Raw genomic sequence first — 24,079 nt, 5'->3', positions numbered from 1 at the left:
CAATCCTCATAACAAAGTCCCCACTGAAGAAAATATGCTCTGCTTTCTCACCTTTGAAAAGCTCATGTCTGTTTGTAGACCTCTGCATGTGAGCAGAATACTTATACACTCCCATCTTCCTGGGCATCTTTTCTTTGTTTACTTAAGGATACCAGTTCAGGGTTGTTAAAGCAAATCTCCGCTAGCTCCTCTAAGACCCCTTTATGAAAACAGAGACCTAGGTTCCTGTGCAGATGATCAAACCCTTGTTTTACAGGAACTGACTTTCTGCCAAGGTTTGGGGTTCCATTTATGTCCCTGTGTCTATATGGGAGTTTCATCAGCTAATGATCATACTGAGCAGTTTATTTTAGAAATGTTAGTCCTGTGATCAATGCTTTTACTCCACAGGTTATCCCCCATTTGCATTAATATAACCTGTAACATCCATATCTTAAACACCAGCAAAGAGCCCTAGAACATCCCTTAGAAACAAAGAGTTGCCAGTGTACGTGAATTCTCCTCTTTGTTTTTAGATGAATCCTCAAAGCTTACCAAGAGCCCTAAGTGAGGATGATGTGGGAAACCCCAACTTCAGGTGATACAAGCCTAATCTGTGAGATAATTGCTCAAGAGAGATGAAATGACTGAGCTGCCAACGAGGCTGCATTTCAACTGGGCATGCGCTATCATTGTATGCTCCCTTGCTTGACCTTTAAAAATAAAGAGCAAAATTTAAAAATAAACAAAGTAAAACTGAATTTGTACAGGGATACTGCCAGGGAATCAAGTGTCTTGGGTCAAGGAGTAGTTCTCAGAATTCTGGTGAATTCTATGAATGTTGCCTTATGTATTGCTCCAGTAGATTGTGTTTGCATTCTAATGCAGTGGGGAATTTGTTTCCATCTGGGAAGCTAGAACCTTTACAGTGATACAGCTGATAGACTGGAGGTGTAAGCACACCTTTTTGTCTCATTTTATTAGCTTGTTCCTTGAGCTAGTGTTTCATCCAGCAGAGACAACCTTCAGTAAGAAATAAATGCTAGAATGTTTTATTGAATTGTGGGTGAATATGGCTTTTACTCAAAAGGTACAGTAATCAAATTTCAAATTTTTCAAAAACTGAATGAAGATAAGCAATCAGACTGCTTGGGTTCCTCCTCCTTGAAAAAAAAAAAATTAAGGCAGAGGAAACATACAGGTATGCTTGGGTTATAGCTTAGCAGTAAACTACTTACCTAGCATGCACCAGACACTGTGTTCCCTCTGCAATACGGAAGCAGAGGAGCAGGGAGAAAAAGATGAAGAAAATGAAGAAGTTGCATGTTCAGTGGCACAAAGGATTGGTTAAAAATCTCCTCACAAATATGCATAGCATTTTTTTTTCTTGTATACCATCCTCTGCAGATCCATCTCTCTCCTTTTAGCCAGTCCCACACTTCACCTGTGGATTTTCATTAATCCAACTCCACATGGAGAAAGCATAGGCTTCGTGGTTTTCACACTATCCATACTTTGTAGGGATAGAGAGAAAGGTGCTGATATGGGGTGGGGGGTGGTGGGTAGATGAGGGAGGTGTTTGTAATTAAGCGTAGTAGTTTAAAGGATCACTTTGAAAAGATGAATTTTCCCTTACAATCGAGTGGTTGTAGGTCAGAGGCCACACATTCCTAGCTAATAATTGTAGAATCTGGTGCTGTCCCCTTTGAGGTTTTTTTTTAATAAAAGACTATTAAAACTGGATAAAAGCTTAATAAGTGGATTAGTTAGAACAATGGTTCTCATGAGAATGTTTTGATTCGGGGTATAGCTGCTAAAGATAACCCTAAATGCAATCAGGTTGAGCTCCCTGCCTGTGTGAGAGGAAGGCAATACCCTCCGAGATTTCCCAACAGATGACATTATTTTTTTTATAAGTGTCTCTTTCTACATTTAAATTAGTCTTTCCTCTGGGCACCTGCAACAAAACCTTTGTTAAGAATCACCAGAGAAGTGGAGCTCTGAATAAATGCTCAAAGGAAAATGATTTTTTGAGAATTTGCTTTTCAGATGTTTCACATCAAAAAGATGGATGGCAGGGCCTCCAAGAGGGAGCGCTTTGTGATCCTTCTCTGTCCTCTTTGTAATTTTAAGGATCAAAACTCCCAAGGTGGCCCAAGATAAGGACAAAGAGAGTGGTGCGATTTTACTAAACACATACACATCAGAAAGGGCAATGTGATCCAATGTCACTGAAGGTGTGTGCACACCCCAGCCCCCACTTCTGTTTCGTTTCATTAATTTCATTCTTTGGGATAGAGGTGCAGAGTCATTCTCCTCTTCCCTAGCACCACAGGTCTCTCTATATGTACAAAACGAAAGAAGACTCAAAAACAAAATCATTCAGACCTGATAGTTCTAGTGGCGATGGATGCTACTAACCAATCAAGTCCTCCCAATGAGATAACACCATCTGCACTGATGCTCAGCCTTCCCTTCTGTGACATGCAGGCTTACAGGGAGACTGACCTGTGTCTTCTACCTCTCTGCCCTTCTGTTTCTTCTGCACAGACTCTCTTCTTTGGCATTTTTCTATGCCAGTCACCTTTAGTTTCTGCTGTCTCGGCTGCCTAAGTTAGTTAGTGCTGCATTTTCAAAGAAACCTGCAAGGGGGGCTGTTACCATCCCTGAGAAGCCACTCCAACCCTTCACTCTTTTTATTGCCTCCTAAGCCATTGCATTCACTGAGAAACCGAATGTCTTACTAAGAGACTGGGAAACCAGGCCCACTCCCAAGTATGTAGGCTTTGATGTCTCCTGTCACGAGATGAATCAAAGGAAATCTTTCCTTTTCCTGTCTGTACTATTCAACTATAATAACGAATGTTGGAGACTGTGACTTTCTCCCTTTATACTTTCAATTAAGCCTTTGGCCTCATGATGATCAAAATCTTAGGGGATTAGTACAAGGTATCCATAAAAATGACCTGGTCTAACATTTGTACCCCACCCCTGCGGCCCTGTTGTGGTTACTGGTAGATCTCTGTTTTATACAGTTAATATGAATTAAAATGGAATTGCTTTTCAGACTGTTTAAATATTTAATGAAAGTTCTGAAATAATTGAAGTATTCGGGAGTCTGTCAGCCAATGAAAAACTATGCTTCATGGGACTGTAAAAAAGCAGGTATCACCTAGCTGTTCTGATACTTATTGAATGGGAATATTATGGCGTGATGTTTTGAAATGTTTCTTGAGTTCATCTAGAGCAGTGGTTCTCAACCTGTGGGTCACAACCCCTTTTGCAAACCTCTATCTTCAAAAATATTTACATTAAATTGATGAGAGTCACAAACTTGCAGTTACAAAGTACCAGCAAAAATAATTCTACGGTTGAGGGGTCACCACAACATGTGAAACTGTATTAAAGGTTCACAGCATTAGACCTGGACACCTTTCTATAACCACATGGGCTGGTCACTTCCGTAGTTTCCACATCAGCAGCTTGAGTGAAGTCCCAACTGATCCACCACCACCACCACCACCACCACCGTAATTAATTTTGTAGGTAGACAAATGAAGCAGTGGGTTTTATCGTGGCATCTTTGTGCACATGTGCCACTATACTTTGTTTTTATTCACTCTCCTTACCCACTGCCCTCTCCTTCCCTTTGGTACTAGTCAGTTTGTGTTTTGTTTTCTTTCTTAATATTCTCCCAAACAATTCTGACATCTAGTCAGTACTGACAATCTTTGAACTAATTTTATACAAATAAGTACTACTTTAATTGAAATCTCTCTTAGACATATCTCTGAAGAGATGGCTTCATGTTTAAGAGCACCAGCTATTCTTGCCAAGAGCCCAGGTTTGATTCTGAGTACCCACATAGTGACTTATAGCCCCTTTGTAAGTTTACTTCCAGGGATCTGATGCTCTCTTTTGACCTGCACGGATACTACACACACTTGGAGCACTGACATACAAGTAAGTCAAACATCTACACATATACATAGTATGTATGTAGCTATGTATGTACATACACACACACACACACACATATATGTATATATTTACACACTATCTTTGTAAAAACTCATTTATCATCATATTATATATGTTTTCTGTAAGAACTTTCATGAGAAGTATATAAAATATATAAATCAAGTCTAGAGTTAGTAAAATATTATATACAGGATCCTCAAATATTTCCCTAAAATTTGCACAGAATTACAGAACTACTTGCTGTACGTATAATTTGCCAATTCTCTGCAGTATAAGCATATCAGTAATCGTGATAATCATTCTTTATTGAGCTCAGGGAGCGGTGGACCAGGATCCACGTTTTCCATGCATTATCTCATTGATCTCACAACAAATCTGTGAGACTAGTGTGTGAATGGACACACTATTGTAAGTGACACATTCTTCAGAAATCTTGCAGTGTACAAAATCATATGATAATGCATAGCTTAGGAAGTCAGGCTCACATGAAACTACCCAAAGCTTATAAACAAGTGGCCATCCAAATGTTTGCAAAACAATGACTTTTAAAACAAAACAAAAGCAAGCAGAGTGAATTCCTCTAATTCATGCAAGTGTACATGTCTTTAATTTTAAAATTTGGGGGTAAATTGATCACCCTGATTCAGGGTATTAAATTTATTCCCTTGACATAAGATAATATCCAGTTAATGTGGCCTTGAGAGCTAACCTCAACTAAAGGACCATATACCACACATAAAAGTTCTCTAACCCATCTCCTTTCAGCCAGGCATTGAAACTAATCATAATTGATGCTTTCTAAACAAGCCCCTGCTTTATGATATGCTACTTCTTAAGATCTGTGGGACATAAAGAGTTAAGCCAGGTGCCGATGTGTTTGCTTCCTAAATGCTAGTTAACCTGGACAGGTGTGAGTGGAGATAGCCATCCACATAGTCACATCTGTTTCTCTTAGGGACATGCCTTAGACACATACCAGTGATCCAAGCATGAGAGAATAAGAATTAATGATATAACAAATTATCCTAACATTTTAAAAAAACTTTTCTATGAAGGTTTAATGAGAAATGAGACAAAAATTAGTCCTGCCCTCTCTGGCAGGTATAGAAATGATAGAAATGTGAAGTCTTTCCTAGCTCACACTAACAGATGAAAAGAGCTATGCTGACCCAGCACAGACATGTATACACGCCTGCATAGGCCACAGTGGCTGCTATCATCCTTTGTGTGAAGAGCATTGATTAAATGATGACCCTTTATAACTTACTGACATTTTACTGATACAAAGACTGCATTTAAAATTTTTAATGTTTTTATTTCTTTATCAATATGAGTGGTTTTCTTCTATACATGTCTATGTAGCACATGTATGCAAAACAGAAGAGGTACTGGATCCCTCTTTGAGATTACAGATAGTGGTAAGATGCCATTTGTGTGCAGGGAATTAAACCCAGGTCCTCTGAAAGAATAGCCAGTGCTCTTAACCACTAAGCCATCTCTCCAGCTGCATAATTATACTTTTAATAAGGTCACTTTTGTGTATATACCCACTAGCAAGACTTGACAATGTAATTTAAATTATGCTAAATTGTTTAAAATACTTTGTGCTTTGGGTAATGGGAAATATCTGATTTTATTCTTTTTTTGGTGGATTGTGTCAGATAATTCATTGTGTGCATGCTGTTTAAAAATCACAAAACAATTAATTTATTCTGATCTTTAAATAAAAGTTAGACTCCTCTTAATGTTTTTATTTGCCTCCTATATCAAAACAAATTTGTTCACAGTCAATTATGACCTGGAGCTCGGCATGGTGGTATCTGCCTATTACTACAGAGAAGGTTGAGGGAGGAGGTTAGCAAGTTTGATCCTATCTTGAAATAAAAAATTAAGTTTGAAAATAGAATGTGGTTGATTGCAATGTCTGACTGCTAAGGAGACTCTATGAAACACTGGGTATCTCTCTCAAGTCTACACCATTTGTTCCCTCTAAGATGTAACAAGCACATGCCATGTATGCTATATGCCGAGTATTTGAGATTACAGTGGGAAGGCTTCATAGTTTGGCATAAAAGATACTCATGGGAACATTAGAAAATAATATCTAAGCATAGAAAAGAATATCCCAATAGTTAAACCACTGACTTTCAAGCTGGTGGTCTTGGATCGGGGTAAAGTTGAGAGACCACAATTGAGTCTACAGCTTCTATTAAAATTGAACCCTAGAGACACCTTCTAGCAAATACCTTTTTTTTTTGGAGTATAGAACAATTCATATTTTATGTACCCTTGTACTGACCTATCTCTTTGAACCCTACAGGCACTTGACAACTAATGAATAAAATAATATTGTGTGCTCTTAGGCTATTGCAGGCCCTTTTGTGTCTATAAAAGCTCATTTCTCTGACATATGGGAGAAGATACAACATAGAGAGGGGTTATGTAGACTAACTGAGGTAACATGGGCTAAACCCCAGGGGCACTAATGACATTGTATTCACAGAGCAAAGTTAAGAGTATTCTATAATGATGTCATTAGACTCCGGCAAAAGCTAACTTATTGCTGACTAGAAATCCTCTGTTCCCTTCTCTTTCAAAGAGAACTCTTTAAAATAAACTCCAGGGTGTGGAGCTACCCATGGGTATTGACATTGAATATCTGTGCCTCCGGTCACTCTGTTGAAACAGGCTGACCTCCTTGTAGGCGGTTTAGTCAACTCAGCTGCCCTTTAGGGAAAGACAAATGAATTTCCAGGATTATTCAGGTCAGGTCACCTGGGGTCAACAACTGATTATTCAGTCATGCCAGCACCTCTGTTCTACCTACAAGTCTTTGCATGATAGTTCTTGGGGTCTTCACCTTTGATTTAGTGTCCCAAAATGTTTATTCCCAGGAAACTATATATGCAAGTCAAATGCAGACACCGTCAGCTGATGCCTGTTACACAGTCAAATCCTTTCCCCTGGAGGCAAGTATGCAAAAATGACTGTCCCAAACATTTGTTTGAAAGACAGAATGGCAGGAGCGAGGGAGCGTAATTATTTTCGGAAGGACATTACAAATTTGAGCCCAAGGTTGGCTCCTCATTATTTAACCTCAGACAAGATCTGTCAGTTCTGTATGTCTCAATTCCTTCGCTTGTAAAATGGGGGTGGGTAGCAGCACCCCTTGCTTCGTGTAGATCAAGTGAGACAAGTGTGTAAGTCTTTTTGTAATACTCAGATAGTAGAGGTAACAATGATGAATGCAGGTTCAGGGGTACCCGTGTCTGGTGTTTTATCAGAGGAGCATCAGTTGAACGGAAATGCAATCTCTCTGAACCCAGAATGTAGATTGTGTTTGTGTTCTAACTGGTCACACTGTCAGCGGTGAGGCTTTTATAAATGTTTTCCTATCAAAACAACACAATCTTTATGTCACTGGGTTCTGTTTAAGCTTTTGGCCCCAGACAGCTCCAAATTTGCATTCCCTGAATACAAATTCTCTATTTCACTGTTTCACAAAACAGATGCACACAAGTCTTCAACTTAGAGTACCCATTCTGCCGCTCTGATGCGCTGTCCAATGAACAGCAGGAAAAGAAGCAGCAGGTCACCCAGTCTACATAAGTTCTCTGACAATACCAAATAAACCCAATGCCAATAAAATATAATGGGATTTTTAAAACCGTGTTTTATTCTAATGAGATTGGCATGGTTTATTAATGGCCTGTGCCTGTTTTGAATGAGAAAGAGAGAGCATCTTGTATCTTGCTGTTTGGTGTGCTCCACAAAGATTTTTGCATGCTTGCTGACATTTAAATAACTCTAAGGATGTAGAGTTTGGTGGGAGATTGGGATGCACATCCAGAGAGGAATCTATGTTCTCTCAGCGGTTGTCCTGTTCTTCAATTAGCAATCTTTGACTTCAAAAAGTCACAGGTAGCCAACGTGCATCTCTACACCATGTGCCTGCTCTGCACCTTAGAGGACCGTGTCTGAGGGATGATGAACTCCTTGCTATGCTCAAGTATCATCAAGTCTGCCCTTCAGTCAAAGCATCTCTGCAATCTTGGGAAGATGGCAAGTGTTTATAGTTGTTTAGGACATTTTCTTGACTATACAGTTTGTTGACTTTGTGTGAGAGGTGATCTAGTGGCTTCATGGTGGGAAGGTAGAATAGAATTCCGGTGCTGCTACTTAGAGTGGTGTGACCTGATTTAGGGGACCTCTATCAACATAATATAGGAAAATAATGGTACCTAGTACAAAGGGAACATGTGAAACTTGTTACATGCAGTTAAGAAGCAGTAGCAGTTATGGTAGATTAGGGAATTATATTTTCAAGTTGAAAATACAAGAGAGATATTGTTTCTTTGTCTACTGAGGCATCTTTCCACACACACACTCAAAAATGATACTTTTATAGGAAATTTTTCTTCCTTTCACCTTATCCCATTACCCCATGACCATAGACCTGGCTGATAAAACAAAAGCCAGAGACCAGACTGAGTTTCTAAACTAGAGTAGAATTTAAAAACGTTGTTATGCTTGATAGCAAGCTGGAATAGGTTAGGTGAGGTCTCAAGTTCATTCACTGGCATAGATGGTTTTTAAACTGTCACTTCTTAAGCTCTCCGTCACTGCAGCTGCTCATTTTAATATGTCTGTATATATCATGGGAATACATACAACACACAGGCAGCTTTTCCAGAATGTTGATATTACCAATGCCACTGATATAGATGCAAGACATCTTTTTAACAATAATGATTAATCTGTTGATTTATGTTCTCTTTATTTATTTACCTATTTTTATATTTAGATAGGGCCTTCGGTAACCCATACTCACTATGGGGCTAGGGCTGGTTTTAAAGTTCTGGTATCCCTGTTTCTATCTCCGAAGTTCTGAAATTACTGACATATGTCACCAAGCCTGGCATCATTGATTGTTTTTTCAGGAAGTCTCTCTAGGATTACATACCTCACAGTGACCACTTTTATCATAGGCAGAAGCCAATGTGTATATTTTATGTTCAACAAAGAAGTTTTGCATGTGTCATGTTGCTTAACACATGTTCCCAAGTTTACTGGGGATCTCTCAGAACATTCCCAGATACCAGAAAAGACAAGTTCAACAAGCAGGTGTGAAAGGTTTGTTTATTTTCCATTATAATGCATGTTCCTAAATCAACCAGGGAGTATGTCTTATACTCTTATTGTGGAATAATAAGGGGCTGAAATATTAATTGGAGACAAAGGAGGTGGAAACATGTAAATAATTAAATATTAATGGAAAGAGTCTGCCTCTAATGTAGTGATGTTGGTACCATTCGAATCTTGAGGAGAAGAAAAATGGCCATGTGTTGAATGCATGCTGAATACAAAAGCGATAAGCTCTTGCCCCATAGAGTGCCTGTGTGGAATTTTTAAAAGTCTATGACTATGAGAATGGACTTCAGACCTCATCTTCCCTGTTCTTGGCTTCCTTTAATAAAGGTTGATGAAGGTAGTGAATGGTGGTGCATACCTGTAGTCCCAGGGCTTAGAAGTTAGAAACAAGTAAATCAACAGTTCAAGGCCATCATCTACAACATAGTGAGAGTCAGGCCAGCCTGGACAAATTCGACTGTCTCAAATCAATCAGAGCCAACAGAGAACACCAAATGAATCTGTTCTAGAAGAGGAAAAGGTGCTGAGGGATGACTGCTTTGAGAAGCTGATGGCTCCCTGCAGCTTTGTTCTGCATTTATAGTACATAATATCCTTTAAATAATGTATTGTACCCTTCACCAAAACAATGCACTGTGCATCTAAACGGATCTTTCCCTCGCTCCTGAAATATGCTTCAAAAATTTTGACTTTACTATGTATGTATGTATTTGTGTGTGTGTGTGTGTGAGTGTGCATATATGTCTGAGTGTGTGTATGTGTATGTGTGTGCGTGTGAGCATGTGTATGTATGTATGAATGTATGTATGTGTGTGTGTGTATGTGTACATGTGTATGTATATTGTGTATATATTCATGTGTGTGTGTGTTTGTGTGTGTTAGTATATGTATATGTGTGTATGTATACTTATGTGTGTGAGTGTGTATATATACCTGTATGTGTGTGTGAGCATGTGTATATATGTGTGAGTGTATGTATTTGTGTATGTGTGTGAGTATGTATATGTGAGTATATATATATATGTGTGTGTGTATATATGTGTGTGTGTATTTATGTATGTGTGTATGTGTATATGTGTATATATTGTGTATATATGTGTTTGAGTGTGTATGTATGTTTATGTGTATGTGAGTGTATATATATGTATGTATGTGTATTTATGTGTGTGTATGTATATATGTGTGTTGAATATGTATGTATGTATACATATATGTGGGTGTATATATATGTATGTATGTGTATTTATGTGTGTGAGTGTATGTGTGTATATGTGTTTGAGTGTGTGTGTGATGCTTTTTGTCACGAGAAAAAAAGTCAACCTACTTAAACTCTATGAGAGCAGTACACCTGGAAATGACCTTCCAGAACCAGCTGAGGTCTGCAGGTAGTTTTTTTCAACTAAATGTATGCATGCTGTACAATGAGGGCACTGGGCGGTCAGTGGCCTTTCCCTCGGTGCTGTGCTCAGCCTCTCCCAGCTGCCTTTCAGCACGAAGAGGACAAAGCAATGTCACCAGGTCTCCTCCCTAGCATCATCCACAGATTCTAAGGCCTGGTTTAACATTCCAGTGTTTCTCATTCCCTCGGGGGAATACTAAACTTAAAACCATTCCCTAAACATAGTTGGTTTTAATTGTTCTTAATGATAAGTAAAAAACTACCAAACAATTTTAAACCAGTAACTGCATTTACTTTCACTGTTATTACCATGTAACAGCAAATGTAGAAAGAATTACAATATATTCATACACATATATTTTGACTTACTGCTGCAATGGGAGGTTCGAGGAGTGGCTGTTTTTTTTTCTTTTCTGGTAATTAATGCTTCTATCATTATTAGCAATTTTGGGGGGTTCTTGTCAGCTGATAAAGAAAGTAAAGCTAAACTCTTATCGTCCACCAAAATCTATAGATATTTATGGTTTGTGATTTCTTTGCATTTTTAGACAGTGTTTCTAAAGCTTTTTTTTTTTTTTTCAATACAAAGAAAACTCCAAATGCTTGTGGACCTGCATACTATGAGTTATGGTATAAAATATGTGAAGAAAACTCTGTGAACACATTTGTTGATACTACCAGAGATTTTAAGATAAATTTGAAGGGACTATCATCCAAATTATTAATCTATCTTCCCCACAGGTATCAGGTTTATGAGCGTGTGTGTGTGTGTGTGTGTGTGTGTGTGTGTGTGTGTGTGTGTGTGATGGCATACATGTGAAGGTAAGAGAACAACTTTAAGAGCCAGTTTTCTCCTGCTACCTTGTACAATCTAGGAATGAGACTCGGGTATTAGGATATTGTATCTGTGCACAAACACCTCTACCCACTGAGCCATCTTGCAGGTCACAGGATGGCAATCAGGGAAATGCTCAGCAGCAGACAGTTGCTTAAATAAATGGATGCTCTAATACAGTAAGATGTGGCTGTTGAAGCAATGATGTAAACACTACAGAGAACAAAACCAATGGCATGTTTTAAATTTCACAGTGATAGCACATAGACTTTCCTAAGTGAGACTATTGTGGCTATGTCCAAAAATAGGTCTTAGCTTACACAAAAGATTAGCAACCTTGGCAATGCACTGTGACCATCTCAAGGCAGTGACATCACAGATGACCATGCTATGTTCTTCATTTCCATAGTTTATATTTTGCCCTTGTGGGTTCTCTAAAATAAACAAACTCCTCTATTGCTAAACGTGTGTCCTTAACAGCTAGAGATGACTTATTTATTGTTCTTGAGAAGATAGATGCCTTCTGCGTCTCTAAAGAAACCATCAAAGAGGATTCCTTTGATGGCAGTGGAGCACTGCTGAGAAGCTAGTAAAGTAGCTCATAGGCACATTCCACATGGGCTTCTGCCGTTCTATTCCTCAGTGGTCCACAGAAGCCTGCACCCTGTGACCTCTGACACTATGGATTCCAGTTACTTGGTTTTTATCTTTCTTTGCTATCAGCAACCTGCACTACACTGAATGGCATTTGAGAGAAAGGTGGCTCCCATGCATAGGCATTCTTTCCATCATGCCTACGGAGTGTGAGGGAGGGAAAGCAGAGGCAACTGGAACCCTTACTGCCAATCAGGCAGCACAACAGCAGAAAAGATGCCCTCTCTCGTAGCCAATTTTCTTGGCTGACTTTGTCTGTATAATTGCTTCAAATCTGTATTTCCTTTACCTATCTTGCTTCAGCTTAAATGTTGAATATTGTATTTTCCCTCAAAGAATGTCAATAAAGATTTTATTTTTTTTTCAATTACTGTTGCAGAGAATGTTTTCCTTTAGGAAAACTAAAATTTAATAACTTTTCTTCGGCAAAGTTGACGATCTCTTTATTCTCTCCACGATGACTGTAGTCAATCAGCAGCCAGTTGGAAGCCAAGCTAAACATAAAATGATTAAAAGAAAACCAAAACACAAATGCACCCTCTTGAAAACCTAATCACATTATGAAGCTCTAAGCATGAGTTATGAGGTGGCTGTGGCTGGCTGGGTTTTGATGAAGCACCTATAATTTCATATCAGCTGCCACAGGACTCTCCGACTTTCCTCTAACTTTAAAATGTGATTTACCCTGTTATCATCTATTTATGTGCTCTTCAAGATCTACCCAGGAAAAAAGTATTAATATTATGTTAAACTGGATTACTTTAAGAGTTTCAATTTCTCACATTCATATGGTGAAACAGAAGTGATAAAAATAAAATAGGTAATTCATTAGATTTCAAAGCTCCAGGTGTTAAGGGGGGTGGGTATTTTCCCATTCCAGGAACCTGCATGAATTCATATGTTGACAGTATGTACTATGTATACACATCTTTTGAAAATACTCTTTAAACTAGGGCACTTGGAGTTGTTTATAGTAAGGGAGGGATGAGGTGGTGATTAATTTCAATATAATTGATTCATAGCTCAACTCTTAACTAGTCTTTTGTACCAGGGCAGCATGCAAATTTTTACTTTTAGAAAAGGTAATTTAATAAGAAAACCTGAGAATCTAATTTCTCAGACTGCCTTCCTGGTATGTATTATTAGAAATTGATACCGTCTGGCATTATAAGCTTTATAGATTTTTATGCTGAATCAATATTCTACAGAAAGAATTTGATCATATTGATGAATTTAAAGTGAAGGCTCTGGCTCTATCTGTGGGGAAAAGAAAGCTGGACTTTTGCAGTGATCATCTGAGATAGGCTGAGAGATTGGTCTTGAAGGACTAGTTCATATGGCGTATTGTTTTACCCTGGTGGCAGCTCTTTAACTGGCCAAGGGAGACTTCATTCTTAAGAAATGGGCCTTTTCTAAGCACATGGCTAAGTGTCATTAGTCTGTCTCTTCATCATCTCTCCTTTCTCTTTGCCATTCTTCATGACTCAGGCTCTGCAGATTCTATCCTCCAGGCTACAGTGGACTTTGCTATAGACTGTTCTCCTAGGCTCCCTGCTGAATGAGTTCATTAATCATTCCAATCTCACAATAGATGTTTAGTGTATTATACGCTGGATATAGTAGTAGGTACAGGGGTGATGATGATTTTTTTTAAGCTGTCTTTATATTGCTCGTAGATTTGCAAAGAAAATTGAAGTATATATATTGTATACCTTAACATAAGAACTTCATGGGAAAGGGAGGGGGAAGATGCTCCTAGGCAAAAGGCATTATCAAGAGATTTGGAGAAGGGAGAGAGAGAGAGAGAGAGATGATTCAAACACAAGTAAATAAGAAACTTGTCTGGAGTGAAGTAGAGATGCTGAAAATGGTGAGACACTGGGGCATCCTCTTGGTTACAATTGAAATGCTGGTTTAAAGGCAGAGGAACAACTTAAGCAGAAAGCACCCTCAGGAGATACATCACTTGGGAAATTTAGTCTGATTAAGTGTAGAAAACACAGTAAGGGAAGACTTAACTAAGACAACATAAACACCAGAATGTGAAGCATAGAGGATGGTGGTCCAGGCTAGATCCGGTGACAGAGCTACCAAGGAGAATCATCATCATCATCCTCACTCCTGCGGGGAGAGAGATGTTCAAAGACATCAAGGGGGTACTCTAAGCTGCAGTTAGTTCCAAACCATTTACATACTGTGCTTTTTCTCCTTGTATACATCTGTAATAATGTGTAATGTATAAATGAGGCACCTAAAGATGAACATTACAATAAACTCTCCCCAGTTTATATCCTTTCATCTTCTCCCTTCCTGGGATAACTTTATAGATCTTTAGTATATCTAAATTACTACCACCACTATGCCTGGACGTTGGGGTCATCAAATAAAGCAAAGGTTACTTGAACCATCACTGTGGCCCTATAGTACTCAACCCGATGCCAAGAGACTAATAGGTATGATGGACAGCATGGACATGCTGGGAGAAGAGATGTTTTATGGCCTTGAAGAGAATGACAAGATCACAGTGTCAGAATGACTCAGGGACCTTGGGCCTTGCAAAGCACAGCTGGAGCTTAGAGGACACTACTGTATTCGGCAGAGGCTGATAATGCTTGAATATAGAAATTATAGGACTTTCAAATAAGAATATTGGTCTCTTATATAACCTATACAATTCTGCCATTCTGAATTGTGCCGCCTTTGTTTCTGTATGCCCTATGTAATACAGAGTTTTCTATAGGTGCTTTTATAAATCTCAAATTTAAATTCTTGGTGCTTATTAAAGACTAAACGATTGGGTCTCCATTGTAAACTCTTTTTGAGTGACGTCCTTTCCATATTCTTACCTTTACAAATTCATTTCAGCACAAATATAAGAGAAAGTGATGACAAAGTTGCTAAGGATATAGTTGTTTTTCAAATTTAATTGTTTTAGATTACAGTTTAAAGCAATAATCAAATTCAACTTCAAAAAGAAGTTGCACTTGATAACTGCATATACTCATGTACTGTCCCATGGGTTCTCTAAATCCCATTGACAAAATTCCAGTAGTATTTTTTTACTTGCAACATCACAACTTTTCTAATACTAGAAAACCCACAAACATCTATGTGTATAATATATATTTTGATTATTTGAATAAAAAACATGATTGATACTATGTATGTTTTTATAATTTGATCTTTTTTCCTGATAGAATATCACATCTTTACATTTAGAATATATGTCCCAGCAGTTTTTACAAGGTGCAGTTAATTCTAGGCCTGGAAGTACAATGAATTTTATTACTTCCCTGCCTATGAGCATTTAAATTATATCTATTCACAATCATAATACAGACATGGATATTTTTGTATATGTTTAATTTTTATAAGGCAACTATCTAACATTAGGTTTTTTGAAACAAAAGACCTATGCATATTAAAAATATGCATCTACATACAGGTATGTTTATATATCCTAGCCTACTAATATGTTTGAATATTATCATTATGGACATATGCATACATATGCATATATACAATATATGCAAATATACATTTATAAGGCTGAATTTGTCTTCAAAAATGCCAGCGTTCTTCCAGAAGTCCTGTAGGGGTACTCAGTTTTCCAGGTATTCAACAATACTAGTCAAGATGAAATACAAATTTTGTTTTATTTACTTTGGCCTCAAACCCTGGGAATTTTGTAGTCTTCCACACTGCATACTTTCTCTTTATTTTATTTATATGTTTATTTTGTTATTGAGTCCTCTCTGTCTTAGAGATGTGTGTGGATGTGGGTGGGTGGGCATGTGTGCACATGTGTGAGTTCACATACACTCATGAACACATACATATCTTGTGTTGAGAAAGCACACACATAAAGTGAATGCTTATTTATCAAACCTCTCTTTGTGAGTATGGTACGTTTACACTATATTTGCACAAGAATTTGAGAATATTTCTTTTTGGAACCTAGCAAACTTTCATTCACAGTATTGACATTGATATTCTTTAAATATGATGAATCTTTATGAGTCATTCATGTGTGTGTGTGTGTGTGTGTGTGTGTGTCTTAATTAACTAAGGCATAGAACTAACAAGGTCGTCTGATGTCTGTGCAGTTCTGTCTCACTGTGAAATCTTTCTCTAAAGTCAGTGCTGAACTAACTCCAGTGCTCAATGATAGAGATGAAAAATGCCCTAAACACAGCAAATGTATAGAACTGTCCAGCAAATTGGGGACTTGGTGGATAACAGGGAGATTTCCTATATTAAATACAGTATCATATATAGTAGGACTCTGTTCCTAACTTGAATACAAGAATAATTTTACCATACTTTGTTCTTTGTAACCTTATTAACATGGCAACAATAATACAGTAATAAAAAATGAATGTAACACATCATACTTTTTTTTCTAATAAGAACACTCACACAGTAACACAGTAACACTAAGTAAAAACATTGATACTCCCCTCCTCTCCAATGAGAAAGCTCATGTACCTGTATTGGAACAATTTTTTCAAATATAGTCATAAATTACTCAATAGTGAGGATAAGTTCTGAGAAATGTGTCACTGGGTAATTTTGTCATTGTACAAATGTCGCCGAGTACAGTGCAAACATCACTGACCCAGATGGTCAAGGTCAGTCACTCGAAATGATGCAATCCGAAGATACAATTAGTATGAGGTTTATGAGCTGCTGCCTGCATAATAGCATTCTGCTTTACAATCAACCCTTGTTCTTATAAGTATGGAAAACACTGAAATGCAGATTTTAAAAAGCATAGGACAGTAACTGATTGCCGTCAGCTGTTACATACTATGCCCCTCAACATGTGCTGTACTGTTAGAGGGCTAGAAAGGAATGAGTGTATGTATACCATTGTTACCAAACCCAGAAATAATGCCTTCATCTGTGACTTTATGGAAGTTGTATCACCAGAAAACGGGACTTTTTAAGCTACACTGTAAAAATGCTTTTGAATACTAGGAATCAAACCTCCGTCTTTGCCTAGTACCAATACACTGTAGCCCAAGCCCCAAGCATTCCAATGGAGCCAACATTGTCTGTGTGGTCCATTGTTGTGGTCCCTGGCACTCTGATGGAGCTACTATCATCTATGTAGTCCATTGTTGGCCCCAACATCATCACTCAGCACAAGACTCTATGTTTCAAGATCCTTCCAGCATGAAAACCTGTAACATGTTTTCAGTATTTTGAGCATGCCTCTTGCCGTAGTCTCCTATACTAGCGGATCCTAATAGTAGCAAACATTCTACTTGCCATAATTCATATGGTTTGTACCTGTTGGGCTGAGTTTTTGCCTGTTTCCTTGGATAGCTCTATATGCTAGGCAGGGCCATCTGTCTCTTATTCAGTTTTTAATACAAATGTCAAAAATCAAGAAAATGGACAAGAAAAATGATAGGCTCTGATTCTTCCTTCTGAGGCCACAACTCTGCCATTTGAGAATTTTTACCTACCCTTTGGCCTGTTACAAAGGTTGTCCTCCTCTCTCCTTCCCTCTGGTACCCTGCTGTTGCCATTTGAGGACTTTTATCAAGGGCTTTCTTGCTCCACGTGATGCCTTCCCCTCTTTGTCCCTCTGGGACCCCTAGTTCTGTCCCTGTGGGGTCTGTGCTAAGGGATAATGTGCAGCGCTGGTAGCTCTTACCTTCACTTCTCTCTGGCACTTGAACCTTATTTCCAAACAATCCATAACAAGAAACAGACAACTGTTGCACTCTACAGAGAGCCCGGTGATGAGACTGGAGGCTGCATCCTCCTTAGCTTAGCCAGGACCATCTCCACTAGCCCAATCAGGATTCAACACCAATTAGCCACACACTGAACTTCAAGCATCACTCAGGTGACTTGAAACCTGCCAAGCCTGGGTAATGACAAATAAATAACAAACTCCCACTCAACAGAATTGAGCCAGATATCCATAGCAAAAGACACAGCCAACTGCCCAACAGCAGGTGTTTAAGTCCCATCATAAAAAAATAAAAAACTGCAAAACAAACAAACATACAAAAAAAAATAGCAGGTCTTTTCTCAATAGTTATGAGTCCTTCAATGATGGTTCCCAACTAAGATGACACTCACAACAACAAATTCAGAACAACAACCATAAACATGTTCAAGGTCTCAAAAGAAATCAATAAACCCTGGACATGAGGGCACAACAAAACAAAAATAAAACAGAAATGCCCAGGAAGCTATGAAAATTGAATTTGATAAAGAGATAGAAATATTTGAAGAAAACCCAAATTGAAATAAAACCAACCACTCTATGAATGGATCTGAGTCCCAGTTCCATAGGAGGGAATTAACATCTGGTACTCTACACCCAAGCAAAACTCATGGGTAAAGAGGTCTTAGGCCCTAGAGAGTGAACCTAAAGCATGCCAAAGCCACTTTCTAAACAAATGTGTAACCATCAACTGTTATTCCTAACCTTAACCAGAGAAGCCCTCTATGCAGAACAGCAATGAATGCAGTGCTCCAGGCACTGTCAGTTTAAGTGCTCAGCCCTTCACTGGACCTTCCTCTCACCAACCCCTTCCTGCCCCCTGCCCCAACCCCGGAAGGCTCAGGACCATTGCAGAAAGGGAGTGGGAAGGATGTAAGAGTGAGAAGAAAGGAGGAAATGTTGTGAAATGCTATCTTCTGGGCATGACACACCCAGCACAGTTAAAACAACACAGGAATTGAGGCTCTTGGCACTGGACAGATACAGAACTGGGCCCATCCACAGATACCTATGGACTCAACTATTGGATACTTAAGGAGTCAGGAGGATGAATAGTCATGATCCTCAGCTGTGTACCTACTAAGGCTTTAACTGGGCTCCAGTCAATAGGTTCGAACCCTTTGTCACACAGCTTATCCTAGTTAAACATGGTAGGTATCATAAGCACAAGAATAAAACCTGATTAATGTGAAAAGGCACGTTTTAGGGGGGAAGGGATAAACAACAGATAAGAGGAAAATTTGGGAGAGAAGTGATTCATATTAATCAGAATACATGTCATGAACGTATAAAACTATCAAAGAACAAACTGAATAAAAGTTTCTTAAAACAAAAGATAGTTCTTATGACATCATCCTGTTACTTGGATTTTTTGCGGGGGGAGGGGCTGTGCAAATACCATTGGCCTCTTAGGAAAATATTGTTTATATAAAATAGAATAATGCTCATTATGCTTATCATTAAAACCAAGAGTGTGGTGGTGTTTTATATAAACATCTGGTTGGATGTAATAGAATCCCAAAAGCTGCTGATAATTGGGTTTGTGTGAGAGAATAAGCATAAACAGCATTAGAAATAACATTGTCACTTTCTCCATGGCCCAAATAGCATGGGTTCCTGAGATAGGGAAAACCATATTTGTCAGACAGGAAATTTATGTTCCCATGAAAGGGGCACCTGACATTATAATGAAACTCACAAAAGCATGTAAAGAGGTTTAGAAGAAAACAAAACGTTCCAAAGTGCAGAAATAATTGATGGAATCATAATAATGCTAATTTTAATAACAATCAATCTATGAATAGCCTGCCAGCTTCACCCTCTAACACATTGTACTCTTATTTATGATCATTCTAATGTAATTGGAAGTATTTTTCAATTAAAAATGCATGTAGTACTTGGACAAAAGAAATGTTTCTTAGGTGGCTGGCTGGCAATTGTGCTTGCCTCTGGTTCCACTAGCTTTAGAAAGCGATGCATTGCAAACTCTATGTAGATGCAGTAATGGGACAAACCAGAGGGCCTACTCCTGCAGCTGGCAAGGGGGCCTCAGTGCCAGCTCCTCTTCTCCTGTCATAACCAGTGAAAGAATCCTGACTAACACTCATAAAGTGCACACTGAGTCTTCTCTGACGAGGTCTTTAACACTCACTGGATGCTTCTGCAGGAGACAGATGGTCTCAGCCTTGGCCACCTGTCCCAGTTGGTGAATGCTCTTTCCCAATGAAGCTGCCTGGTGCTTGGTTCTCATGTGGGTGAGCATGAGCATTGCCTTTGTCTTGCACTGAGAGAGAAAAAGCAAGGAGGCTTTTACATTCTGAATACCCAGTCTACGTACAGTGCTTTACTTAGCACAGTGGACTTAGCATACAGTAACATTGTTAGCATATCTAACTCATCAAGATTGAGGGAACATACTGACATTTTATACATAGGGTTAGAGAGTAAGGATACTCGAAAAATGAGTCAAGCAACAGATAGAAATTTTTATGCTTCTGATGGAGAGAACCTGAACCATACACAAGGAAGAATTCCTCACTTCCAAAGCTCTTGTCAATTGTTCTACATTTTCAAAGTGAGAAACAAAGGAAGAATTCAGTTGTAGTGTTTTATTTTATATAAAGTATACCATAGAATATGCTTTTTTTATAAACATCAAATTATTTCTTCTATTCTAAGAAGTCCTCTTCTCACTGAGAATGACAGTAGTTGTTATAATTGTTGTTATGAAGAAACTGCTTGCCTGAAAAGAACATCTACTATGGAGAGTTTCTTTACGTGTATTAATTCAGTTGATTCACAAATATTGGTAAGAGATATCTAGGTTCAAACAGCATCATTAAATTATTGATGGAAAAATCTGTGAAATACAGAACCAAAGCTGTTAGCCTAAGGATGCATGGCTTTCTAATGGAAAGGCCAAATTTGAGCCCAAATGAAAGATCTTGTGGCATCTAGACCTCCAGCCTTCAATTTGTGTTTAAGGTGGTTTTGGTGGCTTTGATAGTAGAGTGATATTTTAAGAAGAGCCTCTGAGGGGTTCCTAGAGAGCAGATAGTCATGAATGGATAAGCATCCCTTCTCATTGCTCTCAAACTTTATCACTGCAGGAAATACCATGAGGAGAGACTTGTGGGATGGCTGAACCACAGAATATAAGTATACTTTTGAAAGGTAACTCAAATGTGTAGTTAAGGGAGAAGATAAAACCTCTGTACAAATTAGAAGATGTCTCTTCCTTTTCTTTCAAAACAAGCTCTGCCCTCCTGGTTCACACCACAAACACATCGAACTCGAAGTTGCCACATGCTGTCTTGGATCAACTCACCAATAACCCAAGCAATAAGCTTTTCCCCTCCCACAACCTACCCCTTCCCTCTTCGTTTCCCTGCCTCTTTCCAATCAGTCGCATGCTTTCCAAAGGAGCACCTCCCATGATCTTTCAAGTGCTGTGAATAAGAAATGTATATTTCGAATCTCAGTGGTAGGTGCTGTGGATTCATTGGTGTATCAGGTATTCTTGTTCAGGAAATTTTCACTCTTACATGTTATGAGCTGCTACCTCTTGCCACTGCTAACAAAAACATTGTGAAAATGAAAAGGACTTTGGGGGTCATAAATCTCCTTATTAATCGAAAGAGTGCTGAACACAAATGTGTAATAGCAGCAACCTAGGATAGACAGATGTCTTTGTGTGCTAGTGCTACTATAAGAAAGTACCATATACCCAATAATTTTTAAACAAAAAAAAAATACATCAATTTTCTTTTGAGCTGGGAGATTTATAATTGAGATTTTGGCAAATATCAAGGTTTGTCAGGTATCTAGTGAGAGCAGGTTTCATCTTCCTCAAAATAGGCACTGTTCTAATCAATCTCCTGACAATGAAGTCTGTCCTCAGAAGGCCGGAGGGGACTCCAGACCTCATATCAATCTTTGTACAAAGTAACTTGTCCATTTGTGAGGTTGGGACCCTCATGACCTAAAGACCAGCATCTATTCCAGAAATGTAGCCCTACTATGGAAAGGGAATAAAATATAAGCTGTGTCAAAAAAAATGGGCTACATCTTCATTTCAGCTGCCAAGCCACATTTTGCTTTTAAAGATGGTTGAAGGAATAGAAAGACCACTACACCAGGGCCAGATGAACCACAGGCTTTCTCAGAAGGATTATACTTGGTTATCAGCTCATATAGTCAGATAATTGCCATTTTGCCTCTCTAGATAACATGAGTTCCAGTCGAGCATGGACCTGATTAGTGACATCATCTCTAACAAGTTGTCTTCTTGTACCCTCAATTTCCTCTTCTGTAAGATGCAAATAACTCAAAGGATGTTTCCCATAAGGATGGTTTAACGATTTGATACAACAATGCATTATTAAAGCTCTTAGGGCCTGACACATCACAGGACTTGGACCTTATTGATTACTTATTAGTATTCACCATGTTCCATTCTGCATCCCACAGCTAAAGACTTCTTTCTGTGTGAGATGCATGGAGCACGTGCACATGAGAAAGTCCGCCCTTGCATTTTCGAATGAGCAAGGAAGGCATATTCATGCTCAGTGGCAAAAAAGATCATTTCAGACAGAGGCTCAGACTTTCCCTATCCTTAGTACATTAGATGAGGGATGGGGAAGTCATCTATCTCAGGTAAATAGTGGTGCACATCCTCCTGACTGAAGTATTGGAAAGAGCTGGAGCACATTTGTTGAAATCTGTTTCCTCACAGGCAGCTCCGAGGGTTGCCATGTGTTTGCCTGGAAGACATCCTTCCTCTAGGTACTACCAGCACCAGCCTCTTAGATTCAGCGAGGACGTTTAAATGGAAATATGTTTACAAAGTAAGAAGGCAGGTAGGTCTCAGCCTGAGTGGGGCCAGATGAGTTTCTATGGTAACGTCATTCACTATCACAAGGGTCAGTCTTACAGGAATCAGAAAGTGTTCAGAAGAAGTGTTCTGGAATTTTCATAAGGGTCCACCTGACTGTGTGTGATTTAAAACAATAAGAGAGGATGAAGGCAACACAATAGCTTTACTGGACCACCTGGAACCACAAGAGCAGCCCATGATGTAGACATTGAAGATGACAGAACCTCACGGAAGGAGGAAGTCTCCTCACTTTATAGTCCCACTTGCTATTCTTCAGTTATATGTTGAAATACAGGGTGAAAGAAAGCAGCACAGTCCAGAGTGGTCCTAGCCTCCTCACCAGGTAGGCTCCTACTGATCGATAAGTCTGCTGTCAGGTTTTTAAAACATGTGATCAAGTGGGTGTCCCTTAGAAAGCATGTCTAGGACATGTGTGTGGCGAGTTCTGCTGACCTTTCATGATATGGTCTCTGATAATCATTGGAAATTGCCTCAAGGCCTACCAGAGGCTGCCTAGAAATAGCTTGTTTCATTCCAGTTATTGTTAAGCAAAATGGAGGCTGTGTTCCAACTGTCCCATTTGCATATGAGGGCCTACATACCTTGGTGAGCTTTCTGTGGAGCCCACTGCATTTTGAAGGGGAAGAAAAATGAACAGAATGGGGCACAATCATTCCACAGCTCGTTTATCATTTTTTATCTATTTTTCCATGTTCTGAGTGTTTGTACTTCATTCTAGCTTCTCACTGATTGATATACAGTCAGGTTCACTTGTGTCCCGGTATTGGGATCAGGACTTCACAGATGTTTCTGCTGAGGTGTTTTGAGAGAAATGCTAAATGATTAAGATACTTTGAGCATAAAATGAAAAAAAATAAATTTTATCCATCCAATTATGTACTATTTATAGCAGTAAAATCAAGCACCGCAAAAATACGTGATTTTTTTTCCTCCTTCTTCTCCTCTTCCCCTCTTTTCATATGGTACATTTTTCAATGTGTTGGAAACATCAGAATAAACAAATAAGCCAAGAAAAAAAAATAACCACTGAAAATTGCCTGCAATTTTACCATTTAGCAAGACTCACTGTGAACACTGTGAGAAAAGTGCTCTGAGGGCTTTCTCTACAATAATACATGATACAATTTAAAATAATAATATTCACATAACACTCCCTGTATGCCAGGCACTGGGAAAGACACTGAACGCGTAATCCTCTATAAACTGGGGACACAGTTAGCAGAATTGGCTTCAGTGGGACTGTAAATATAGTCAGCCTGAGGAAGGGAGCCTTCCTTCATTCCCACATGGCATGGCTTAAGATTCTACTCTGTGCACTATTCTCCTTTGTAACAGAGCAGGGGACCTCACACCTATTTACTTACTTACTTACTTACTTTTACTTACTTATTTGGACACAGCTTATCTCTACCCATAGTATGGCCACATTTCAGGAAT

The 24,079-nt window shown here is 38.8% G+C and overlaps 1 protein-coding gene across 14 annotated transcripts in view; it reads left to right on the top strand.

Moving 5' to 3' along the window:
* The window catches only part of Tenm2 (teneurin transmembrane protein 2), a 1,239,808-nt gene that overhangs the window by 652,968 nt on the left and 562,761 nt on the right, over window positions 1–24,079 (top strand). The window lies entirely within an intron of this gene.

Source organism: Mastomys coucha, unplaced genomic scaffold, assembly GCF_008632895.1.
Source record: "Mastomys coucha isolate ucsf_1 unplaced genomic scaffold, UCSF_Mcou_1 pScaffold5, whole genome shotgun sequence".
Lineage (NCBI taxonomy): Eukaryota > Metazoa > Chordata > Mammalia > Rodentia > Muridae > Mastomys > Mastomys coucha.
Note: the sequence above shows the minus strand (reverse complement) of the source record. Positions and strands in the feature narration are given on the sequence as shown.